A 13358-nucleotide genomic window follows, 5' to 3' on the forward strand; every position below is an offset into this window, starting at 1 on the left:
AAAGTGATTTGTACTACGTCAAATAAAACTCAGCCTTTCATTTGTGATTTCTGTGATTAAAACAATGAATTCAGTGCATTATTTTCATTATACAGCCTCAGAAAAAAGGCACAAAAGCTGTCATTGGTTTAGTACCCTTTCAAAGAGTGCATATTAGTACATATTGGTACAAAAGTGTACATTAGTACCTAAATGGTACATATTAGAACCTTTTTAAAGGGTACCGTCCCAGTGACAGCTTTTGTACCTTTTTTTTCTGAGAGTGAAGTACAGTGACAGCAGTTGTTATGACTTACCAGTTGAGTTCAGCAATGCAAACGGAACAAACCCACATACCGTAGTTGATTTTGATAAGCTGCATGAGCGTTAAAGGATAACCAATTTTTGTTACAGCAGTCAGTTTGCGACCCATGAAACCTTCGCCACCACCATGGCAGCAGGCATACCAGAACATGTACCTCTGCTTACGTAAACAGATGTAAAAATCCTGAGAAAAGAAAAAGAGGGGGAGAAAAGACAGATAACATGTTGAAAAGTGCAACTCAAACACTTACCAGCATTTAAAGCAGTTCACTGTGAAGAAGCTTAGAACAGATCGCCAACACCTGTGTGCTCATGACATATTTTGAGGTATACAGTTGGCTGTATGACATTTAAATAACATTTTCACTCACATTTGCCTCAGAAAATGGAAAAATGTTATTTTCATCCCTTATCAGTTTGATAAACATAGCCAACATGGCTTAATGTTATCTAAATAAAATATATTGCTTATCCTGTGTGCAATTTTTCCATATAAATGCATTTAGTTCTCTCTCTTTCTCACGCTAATTGTATTTTCTTCAAAATTGTGAAGTATTACTTTTAAAAATGGGCTGTTAGTTCCAACTGCCTTGCTCATTCACCTCATCTGTTGCTAATGTGATTTATATATCTCACTCAGAAACCTTCTCAAGTTTGTGCAATCCTTTACAGCCCTGAAAGAACCTCCGTGCACTGGGATGCATCTCTTGGTTTAGGCTGAGTCTGCTACCCACTTTGCTGCCAGCGGCATCCGCTGCTGTGGCCAATCGCACCCCTGAGCCACACGGTGGAGAATATGTAAGCGTCTCCTTCAATTAATCCTGTTTGGTCTTAACACTACTGCCTGCGTCGGCAAACCCACCACTCCCAGGGGACCCGGCCGGTCATATTTTCAGTGTCAATAAACCTTTACACCAGACTGGGAGAGAGGGTGCCTCTAATGGACATCAGTGGTACTGCAGTTTAAAACTGTATGAGAATAAGAGGAACTCATTATTAGTAGCAGCATGACCATCTTTTAACAACTATGAATTTTATTAAACACAAATGTCACCCATTATAATAAACAAATTTTGCTTAATCTTTATTTAGTGACTAAATAAAGTTACTAATTGCTAATATCATCCACAACTTTTTTTTTTAGATATTACCTTTCATGTAGTGTGTAATATAGCTGTTTGTGAATGTAAAAGGTCTGCAAAGTTTCAAAGAGCACAATATATAAAGTTATAAAATGAAGTTATAAAATTGATTCTGAACTGCTTGAAACGAGTCGTCATTAATTCCAGTCTCACTTCCTGCACAAACCAATGTAGGTTTGTAACAAATGTGCATGATGCCAGCCAATGTCGGGAAGAAGCTGTTTTCTGTGCACTTCCAAAGGATGAGGAATTGGTACAGTAAAACCGACGCCACCGTTACTGTTTGTATCACTGTGTATTAAGTGCCGAGGAAGATCCAGAGCTGAAATTACAGTAATGGGTGTTTCATTTCTGACACACTGTAAGCGGTAGACCAATCACAAGAGACTGGCTATCTGACCAATCAGAGCAGAGTGGCTCTCAGAAAGAAGGGGTTTAGAGAGAACTTTTTCCTGAAAATGACAATAAAGTTTAACTCTAACCGAATCCTCGAAAAAATAAAAATTGTGTTTTTTGACCTTGGAAGCATGTAAACTTATTGTAGGAGACCTCCAGAACAAAATTAGGAACCTTTAAAATAGGACAATATATAGGGGCACTTTAACAATAATAAAGTGTCAGTGGAGAACGATTTTTCCTACATAATGTGCCACAGTGTAGTAATAGCATCTACCAGCAGGGGCAAACTGATGAAGCTAACCAGCCAAACCTTGACCCCTCACAAAAGAAGAAACAGGGACAATCCCTCTGGAGTTAACCTGGAATCAAATCCCTTGCTAAAATGAGATCTGGCATGCTGTTGCAACAAAGCAAACAATCCAATTAAATGTTGATCATGACTTGCATATTATGAACATCTGGAGGTTTGTATACAGGTCTGTGGTGTGGTGGCACTTCATGATTGGACGTCATTGGGTCAGATGCCAGTGCTGACCACAGTGTGGTTATTCATTCTTCTGAATTACACCTGTATCCCCAGTGGCCCGCAGAGCCCTGCTTTTTTGTTTGCACAGCTGGTTTGTGGTGAAACAGTCCAGGTTAAATAGTGTCGTCAATTGTCCCTCTAAGACGTGAACCTACGACCCTATGCTTTATTTTAAACGGTGGCACAGTGGTTGCAGGTTCAAATCCAGCCTGATCTCATTCCACCTCATTTTCTGGCCTGATCTCTACATCTTATTGGCAAAAAGGTGATTTTACTTACAGTACAGTGCATCAGTATGCACTTTGCAATAAAAAACTCTTTTTTCCCCATTTTTTCTAGTTAAAATATCTGAAAATCCTTAAAACAAGATACATTCATTTGATATTAAGACAAAAAAAAAAATCTTACTCAGTATTTTTGTCTTGTTTTCTACAGAGCCCCAGAAGAGACATGATGATAAGAATAAAATGAGATGGGAGGACATTTTGTATTTCAATGCTTTTGCATTTTCTCGCAAATATTTTCCGTTCCCCCGAGAAACATTTTGTTTGCTTGCAAACCTTTTGAGTTCTTTGCAAGCAAACGCAAAGTTTCTGGGGAGAACGCAAAAAGTTTTTGCAAGGGAATGCGTACGTTTTGCGGGGGAACGCAAAGTTTCTCGGGCGAACGCAAAACTTTTGCGAGAGTACGGAGCCCTGGACATGACATGCAGGAAAAAAATAGTAGGCTAAATCGTGCGCACGATTTATTATTTCGTACCCTCGATTTACTAAAACGTGCGCACGATTTACTATTTCGTTCCCTCGATTTATAAATCATGCGCATGATTTATAAATCAAGGGAACGAAATAGTAAATCGTGCGCACGTTTTAGTAAATCGTTGCCAAGATTTAGTAGATCGAGGGAACTAATTAATAAGTCGTGCGCACGATTTAATTTTTTTTCTTGCATGTCATGTGCGGGGCTCCGTACGAGAGAACGCAAAAGCACTGAAATATTTTTTTTTTTTTTTTCTATCCCATCTCATATTTTTTCCATCACCTTGTCCCTTTAGGGGTTTCATAGTTTTCCACTACAAATATCTAAACATTCTTAAATAAAGACAGATTTACTAGATAAGCAAAATATATTAAGTCTTGCTTCCTGAAAAATTTATCAAAATTAAGTTATGCGTAAAACAAGAAACGAAATCTGCCAGTGGGGTAGAAAAAGTAAACTTGTTTTCCCTTTGAATTGAGATTATTTTTCTAACACCATTGGCAGACTTTTCCACCCCACTTCATTTTGATAAATGTTTCAGAAAACAAGACTTAATATCTTTTTGTCATTTTGCTTCTCTATCTGGCAGATATTTTCACTCGATCTGCCAGTGCAGTAAGACAAAATACATTAGTATTAAAGATACATTCTCTGAAAATGAGCCTTAAAATCATATGCAGGGTTACTTGTCTAGTAAATGTATCTTATTTTAAGGATTCATAGTTTGAAAACAAGTCTAAAAAAGACTAAATTATCTCTAAAGCTTTCCATATTTTGTTCTGACTTTCCTCAGAATGATCATTCTGAATTGTTTAGTCCTCATAGTAAACAGCTCAACTTGTTTTGGGTGGGTTGGATGGATAGTAATTCATTTGACTAATTTTGGGATTAGTGGCTCTTCCAGCACATGAGACAAACGGAGGACTCTCATTAGAGAAGCGTTAACACCATTTGAGGGCCTGATCAGTCTTGTATCACATTAGTGCTGAGGTCAGATGATGGTGTGGAGGTATGCATAACTGGTGGTATGTTCCTTGCGGACATCCAAGAATGCTACTGTTATTTATCACATTCTTGGTGCATATCGACAAGCAACATAATACAGTACGTTATTCCAAAGCGTAGGCAATTTGACAATCCGCAAGCGGCCCAAGACTGAAAATTAGGAGGGTCAGGGTCCAAATTACACTTGGAGAGAAAAGAAAAATGGTTGATTTGCTTCCCGAAGTATATATTTTCCTTTCTCTCTCACTCAGCTTCACACAAAGTACTCAAGAGTCAGTGTTTCAGACCTGCGTTAAAAGGTATTATTGATTCTATCTCAACTAAACCGGTGTCCGCGTTCCCTAACATAAATATCGCGTGTTGGCGGGGACACTTGCGCCGCTCGGCGCTCCTAAGTACCATCTGGCCGCTGCCAAAACAAACAGTAGTAATGAGTACTAGGTCGTGGTTGAGAGGCCGGTCTAAAAGTCGGGGATTTGCCAGCGTGCGCACACTGAGGGGCTGTCATAAGCCAAATTAAAAGACTGACTGTTTCTACCCCCTCACCTCGAGCGACGCTGCTGAAGATGCTGGGAGTCGACGTGGGGGAATGGGGGAGGGCATCGTGTTCAACAAGCAGATCTTGTATTTGAGAATCGGCTCTGGGGAGTGAAACTGAGGAAATAACAAGTGAGGATTTATTGCCAGACGGTTTGTTTACGTTAAAAGTATGGGCCATTCGCACCAGCCAAGGCGGTATTTGCATAATACATATAAAATGAGATCCATATTTGCCACACGCATACCTGTGAAACCTTGCGTTTTAAACGAAGTAACCAGAGTATCGCTCGGGCGCTGGGCCAGTGACCAGTGTCGGTGTGTGAAAAAAATGGGTCTGTGGGAGCAGCAGCTGTGCGGAAGAGTTGCATGAGCAATGAAAATTCTGCCATTTATTACTCACCCTCATGTCATTCCACATCTGTAAGACCGTCGTTCATCTTCGGAACACAAATTAAGATATTTTTGATGAAATCCACTCGTCCATAGACAGCAATTTAACCACCACTTTCAAGGTCCAGTAAGGTACTAAAGACATTGTTACAATAGTCCACGTGACTACAGTGTTTCAACCTTAATTTTATGAAGCGACGAGAGTACTTTTTGTGCGCAAAAACAAAACAAAAATAACTACTTTATTCAACAATCTCTTCTCTTCTGTGTCATTCTCCTACACTGTTTACATTCAGTGCTTCCAGATTCTACGTCACAACGCCAGCTCATTATTGGCCAGAATCATGCATTGTGCTTTAACCCTTTAAAGGGATAGTTCACCCAAAAATGAAAATTCTGTCATCATTTCCTCACCCTTATGTCATTCCAAATCCATAAGACTTTCGTTCATTTTCGAAACACAAATAAAAGATCTAAGAGATTTCTGTCGCTCCATTGACAATCTACAATTACTACAATTAACGCTTTAAAAAGTTCATAAAGAGATTTTAAACCATTGAATTGAGTGATTTAGTCCAAATTTTCTGAAGGGACTTGATTGCTTTATATGAAGAACAGATTGAATTTAGGCTTTTATTCACATATAAACATTCATCAACACACACATCAGTTGTGGTAAACGGAAGCTCAAGCATGTTCGCTTGATGTGCGAGAACGAATGAGTTTCATTCTCGTGCAGCACGTTTGAGCTTTGGCAAGAACCAATGAGGTTTGTTCTCGCACATTAAGCAGGTTCGGTTGAGCTTCTGTTTATGTTCGCTGATCGATGTTTAAATGTGAATAAAAGCCTAAATTAAATCTGTTCATCATAAAAGTCTTTTCATAAAATTTGGAATAAACCACTCCATTTTTATGGATTAATTTTATGATCTCTTTATGAACTTTTTGAAGCGACAAAGTGGTAGTTGCGTGGACTGTCACTTGAGGGCCAGAAATCTGTCAGATTTAATTAAAATATCTCCATTTGTGTTTCAAAGATGAACAAAAGTCTTAAGGGTTTGGAAAGACTTTAGGGGCTTTTGCACTGGAGGAACCTTTTCATAGTTCCTAGAACTATTGGCTCAAGTACCCGGATTTCTGCGTGTTCGCACCACAGGAACTAGGAATGATTTTAGTTCTAGGAACTCCTTTTGGGGGAACTAAATTAGCTCCTATTTCAGAGTAGGGTCTAAACCAGCACTATAGGAACTATCAGGGATGTGTGTGTACGTTGATTTGTCAAGCACGTCAAACACCAACACCCGGCATTTTTAAAAAGCCGTGTAAACATATTTACTTCACAAACATGGAAAACAGCAATAACGGCATTTACCTGTTGTCTGCAGTGTTGTGTTCTTTTCTCTGCTTCGATGATATGTAATACTGAAAGCTGTCATATAGGAGATTTCGTCTCTCAGTTTTTGCTCTTTCAGTCACGCAAGTATGCGTTTACATTCCATTTCCGTTATCACGAAACCCACGACACACAACAAACACAGCTCCGATCACGGCATCCTCCATCCACTATTTTTTAGAGTTTGTAAATGCCCCGCTTAAAGACGCCGCTGTCGGCCGCTTCAGAGTTCCTATTCCTGGTGCGAATGCAACCAGGAACATGGCCTGGGGGAGAAATTAGTTCCCGGGGAACTATCCTAGTGGCTAGTTCCTAGAACTATTCAATGCAAAAGCCCCTATTGATGACATTTTTTTTTTTTTTCAACTAACCCATTAATAATATATTAGCATTTACAGACATGAATGATTCCTCAAAACATGACTCATGTTGAAAAGAAGTTTGCTGTTACTTTACTAAGTGATCAGACTTGCACTTTTTACCTGGTAGACAAAAACATAGGAGGGACCGGAGTCTTATCTAGAGACCAGAATATCAGAGGGACTTAAAGGTGGTACTTTTGACTTTGGAGACCGTCAAAAATCACCTTAACAACCACCTAGCAATACATTAAAAACACTCAGAACACAATAGCAATGCCCCAACAACCACCCCATCATCCTAGCATCATAGTGGTGATTTTTGCACAGGCAAACAGCACTCATTTTCTTGAAAAAAAAAAAAAAAAAAAAAAAAAAATTAGAAATAGCTTTGCTAAGAACATAAAGCCATAAAACAAGTTATATCCATATTAATGTAAAAACAATTAGGTCTTTTCAGGTAGAAGTCCTCATTGAGTCCAGTGAAAGAGAAAGAGCTGACTGACTTTGTGCCGCAGTGTATGCTTATTTAACATCAGGCTGTGAAGTACAGATCTGTCTCACGCATGTCAAACTTCATCTCTCCAAGAAGTCTGAAGGAAAACAGGTTTCTCGTTTTGCTTATTAAAACTCTCTAATGAACATTTAACTGGTGTTTGCTTGTTACAAGCCTGAGCACGGTCCAGTAACAATGCTTCTTTTGTTCTGTCCTGTGAAGAAATGCTCCCGCTGTTCTTAGAAAAACCCCTGATTTCTCTGAATGTCCAGAACAGGTCAGAAAGGCTCTGATGATGTCACTTGAGATGGACCCAGAAATGCAGAACTGTTTTAATGTAGTTTGTGGCGTTTACTGCGCACGATTACAACACCCATTATGTACATCAACAAAAAAAGCTGCCACCCCATGGCTAACCAACAAACTGGTGCAATCATTTCCGCTCGGTCCAACAATGCCACTGTTTTTGCTGGACGGCTCTAGTGGTCAGACGCATTACAGGTGTGAAAAAACAGGCCTCAGTTTGCCATTCAGTTTGGGCATCATTCATTCTGGAGGTTATTTTTAGTGCTGAAAAGTTCAATGTGGTGCTACGTTTCTTTGGCAGCCTGGAAGGGTTTTCGAGCCAATGCTGGATGCTGCTGTGGCTAAAGTCTTATGTGTAGGGCGACAGCAATATGAAATGTTTATTAAAGGCTGCTTCCTTTGCCTCTTTATTTTTAACTCGAGTTGCTCGTCAGTATTTGTTGACAGCCGTGGTGGGTGTTCCAGCCTTTCTGCATAAGGGTGTCTTTTCTGTTCTTAAACAGATTTCTGTTCAACATTCAGAGACACACCTACTAATCGTTATTATTTTACACTTTTTTGGATAATAGTAAAGTCATCAAAATATGGAACTTATAGATGTATGTTAATAAATATATGTAAACTCTCTTAGGGTATGTTTACGTGACAACAATGTACTAAAAATGGAAAAGTTTTCACATTTGTCAAAACAACCCCCGTTCTCACGGAACCATGAAACGAATAAAAATGCTGTATTCTGCTGCCAGGCCAGTAGTTGGCGATGTCACTTTGTAAAAAAAAAAATGCGCCTGTAGACTGAACACGTAATACGCATGCGCGTGACATCACCGTTTTCACAAATTCGCGTTTTTGTTGTTTACGTGGGGACGATTACGGTATCGTTTTCAAAAACTTGCACTTTGAAACCCGTTTTCAAAAGCTTGTGTTTTCAGGCCCCCAAAATGCCGTTGTCATGTAAATGAATGGCCAAAACGCATAAAAAAGTTTTCCATTTTTAGTTGAAAACTGTGCCGTGTAAACAGCTCCTTATATTTGAGCTTCTTCTACGTCTTTTCTCTTACATTTATGCATTTAAACATTTTTATACGTTTTTAAACGCTGTTGAAGGAGTTCACATGCACACTTGTTGAAGCTTTTTCTTCAGTATATGGTCCAAATAACCTATTCAATCAATCAATCAATCAACCAACCAACCAATTTTAAAAAATAAAATACAAACCCGATTCCAAAAAAGTTGGGACACTGTAAAAATTGTGAATAAAAAAGGAATGCAATAATTTACAAATCTCATAAACTTATATTTTATTCACAATAGAATATAGATAACATATCAAATGTTGAAAGTGAGACATTTTGAAATGTCATGACAAATATTGGCTCATTTTGGATTTCATGAGAGCTACACATTCCAAAAAAGTTGGGACGGGTAGCAATAAGAGGCCGGAAAAGTTAAATGTACATATTAGGAACAGCTGGAGGACCAATTTGCAACTTATTAGGTCAATTGGCAACATGATTGGGTATAAAAAGAGCCTCTCAGAGTGGCAGTGTCTCTCAGAAGTCAAGATGGGCAGAGGACCACCAATTCCCCCAATGCTGTGGCGAAAAATAGTGGAGCAATATCAGAAAGGAGTTTCTTAGAGAAAAATTGCAAATAGTTTTAAGTTATCATCATCTACAGTGCATAATATCATCCAAAGATTCAGAGAATCTGGAACAATCTCTGTGCATAAGGGTCAAGGCCGGAAAACCATACTGGATGCCCGTGATCTTCGGGCCCTGCATCACATACAGGAATGCTACTGTAATGGAAATCACAACATGGGCTCAGGAGTACTTCCAGAAAACATTGTCGGTGAACACAATCCACCGTGCCATTCGTCGTTGCCGGCTAAAACTCTATAGGTCAAAAAAGAAGCCATATCTAAACGTGATCCCGAAGCGCAGGCGTTTTCTCTGGGCCAAGGCTCATTTAAAATGGACTGTGGCAAAGTGGAAAACTGTTCTGTGGTCAGACGAATCAAAATTTGAAGTTCTTTTTGGAAAACTGGGACGCCATGTCATCCGGACTAAAGAGGACAAGGACAACCCAAGTTGTTATCAGCGCTCAGTTCAGAAGCCTGCATCTCTGATGGTATGGGGTTGCATGAGTGTGTGTGGCATGGGCAGCTTACACATCTGGAAAGGCACCATCAATGCTGAAAGGTATATCCAAGTTCTAGAACAACATATGCTCCCAACCAGACGTCGTCTCTTTTCAGAAGAAGGATCCTGGTACTGAAATGGCCAGCCTGCAGTCCAGATCTTTCACCCATAGAAAACATTTGGCGCATCATAAAGAGGAAGATGTGACAAAGAAGACCTAAGACAGTTGAGCAACTAGAAGCCTGTATTAGACAAGAATGGGACAACATTCCTATTCCTAAACTTGAGCAACTTGTCTCCTCAGTCCCCAGACGTTTGCAGACTGTTATAAAAAGAAGAGGGGATGCCACAGAGTGACATGCCACACAGTAAACATGGCCTTGTCCCAACTTTTTTGAGATGTGTTGATGCCATGAAATTTAAAATCAACTTATTTTTCCCTTAAAATGATACATTTTCTCAGTTTAAACATTTGATATGTCATCTATGTTGTATTCTGAATAAAATATTGAAATTTGTAAATTCCACATCATTGCATTCCTTTTTTATTCACAATTTGTACAGTGTCCCAACTTTTTTGGAATCGGGTTTGTACATATTTTTAAATAAATATTAAAATAACTTTAAATAAAATATTAAAAAATAAGTATTTAAATAAAAAATAGATTAAAAAATAAATGTTACATTAAACTATTTTTAAATATAAATATTAAGAAATATTTTTGAAAATACATATCTTTGATATTTTTATTAATTATTTTCAAAAATAAATATTCAAAAATATTTAAAGAAAACAAATAATAAATATAATTTAAAATTTCATTTAATAAATATTTAAAATGAATTTATTACATTTTAATAATTTAAAATGTAAATATATTTTAAAATAAATATATTTTATCACATTTTTAAAAAGTTCATTTTTAAATATTTTACATTTTATGCATTTGAGCATAAACCTTTAGATTAAAATAAAAATTAAATTAAAAAAAAGAAATTATGACAAATATATATAGTCAAATAGCATAGGCCACATACAAAAGTTGTGGGCCTCCAGTATTTGGATAATCACAGTTTCAAATGATCCCCTTCATGTATACAAGCTGCTTTCCACTGCAATCTTGACTCATTACCTCTCTAGATGGAATCCCATCATGCATCTAACTGATGATCTGTGCTCTGGAGTGAAAGCGGACATCTCGATAACAGACAAATCACTATGAATTACTGCTCCAGTCAATGGGGTGTGCTGGTCGGGAAGAACAAACGGTCAAGAACGGTGGGCAAAGCTCCTCTTATGCGTCTGACAACAGTCTGGCGTGACGGGCTTATTACTGCACCTCCCGACCCACCGCATTCAGTTTGTTCAGGCTGGCTTTCCGCAGACCTCTCGTAAGACTGTGGCAGTGGCTCATGGGAACTCCCTCGCGCATGCCAGCTTTTCCTAGGGCGCTAAAGGTCGGGTTAAGACTCAGTGGAAAATCTGTTGGAGGGGGTCTGTTGCATTTAGGATCAGTTGTTCTTCCTTGGATATTATTACAGAAGCGAGTGCTCTCCTGTGTTGGGGATGGAATCCAGGAAAACACATCGGAATGTGCCATGATAAATTTCATGTGGCACAGCAGTGCCAAAGGGCATAAACATGAGGACAGCTATATGAGCGTCAAGTGAGGGTTCATAAAAGTACAGCATCATATATGGCCAAACTGAACTAAACCCATCACTGACACATATGTCTTGTTTTGGGGCATTTTTACAATTATACGACTCCTCTGTTACTCTAACGACACAATCCAAACGGGATAGTTTATAGTCTCTTTGACATTTTTATGCCTCATCGGGCTCTGCCAGGTATCGGATTAACCAATATTTACGTAAATGATGATCTGTCGGCCTTCGCCGAGGGCTTTTAGCAGTTTTTTCCTAGGTGGTCCATTTGTGTCTGACAACCTGACACCTTTTTAACGCCACATACAGTTTTCTGTCTTTCTGGTTGATGACATATGAGTGTTGTCGTCATCTGATACATGAGGATAACAATAACTGCTAGCGCAGCTTTTGTGACAGGCCTTCTCTGGAAAAATGTCTTTAAAAAGAACAAAATGAGCTTTTAAATTATGTCACGCAAGTAATTTAATAGAAACATTGGAATACATTTAAATTCCAAAGCGGCAGGGAGGTAAAACTAGAGTGAAATGTTTTTATTACTATTTCTGAATGATTTAGCGCCTTCGGGGCTGGTTTGTAAGATAATATGAGTCAAATTTGGTTCTCTAGTCTCTAGATACTGAAGTAACTCAGCCTGTCCAATTGTTACTAGATGAAAACAAAATAACATCCAGATAATTTAATTTAATACATACAGTAAACAATTTTCAGATAAATTGTTGTTTTAAAAGGCAAGCATGCCATGAAGTGACATAAGTCAAGTGTTAGCAAAACTATCATTGATCTCAACCTTTAATAACGGTAGAAGAGCGACCTCTTGCGGTTGCTTTTAGTTTTGCGAGCAGCAAATGCATGAAATCTGTTATCCCAACTAATACACGCAGCCTAAAAAAACTAAACCATTAGCATGACACTGTATATTTTATTCATTTATATTTTATAATGCTTTTTATGCATTTATACAATACTTTATACTTTAATATAACTAATAGGGGAGACCTGGGCTAGTTGTCACACATTTTCAAACTTTTAAAGTGAGTTTTTATATAAACACAAAATCTTGGCTACAAAAAAAAGTTATTATACATATTCACCGTTACAGCACCTAAAAAGGATACAGTTTATTGATTTTAATAGTTTAATACAGTTCAATCGTTTCTATAGTGTGTGTGTATATATATATATATATATATATATATATATACATATATATATATGGTCGATCAAAGAAGTCGAGTGCACGTGCTCAGCGTCATATCCAGAGGTTGTGTTTGGGAAATAGACGTATGAGTGCTGCCAGCATTGCTGCAGAGGTTGAAGAGGTGGGGGGTCAGCCTGTCAGTGCTCAGACCATACGCCGCACACTGCATCAAATTGGTCTGCATGGCTGTCGTCCCAGAAGGAAGCCTCTTCTAAAGATGATGCACAAGAAAGGCCGCAAACAGTTTGCTGAAGACAAGCTGACTAAGGAACCATGTCCTGTGGTCTGATGAGACCAAGATAAACTTATTTGGTTCACATGGTGTCAAGCGTGTGTGGCGGCAACCAGGTGAGGAGTACAAAGGCAAGTGTGTCTTGCCTACAGTCAAGCATGGTGGTGGGAGTGTCATGGTCTGGGGCTGCATGAGTGCTGCCGGCACTGGGTAGCTACAGTTCATTGAGGGAACCATGAATGCCAACATGTACTGTGACATACTGAAGCAGAGCATGATCCCCTCCCTTCGGAGACTGGGCCGCAGGGCAGTATTCCAACATGATAACGACCCCAAACACACTTCCAAGACGAAAACTGCCTTGCTAAAGAAGCTGAGGGTACATAAACTCTATTGAGCATCTGTGGGGCATCCTCAGACGGAAGATGGAGGAGCGCAAGGTCTCTAACATCCACCAGCTCCGTGATGTCGTCATGGAGGAGTGGAAGAGGACT

The sequence above is a fragment of the Ctenopharyngodon idella genome, chromosome 11 (assembly GCF_019924925.1).
Source record: "Ctenopharyngodon idella isolate HZGC_01 chromosome 11, HZGC01, whole genome shotgun sequence".
NCBI classification, from domain to species: Eukaryota; Metazoa; Chordata; class Actinopteri; order Cypriniformes; family Xenocyprididae; genus Ctenopharyngodon; species Ctenopharyngodon idella.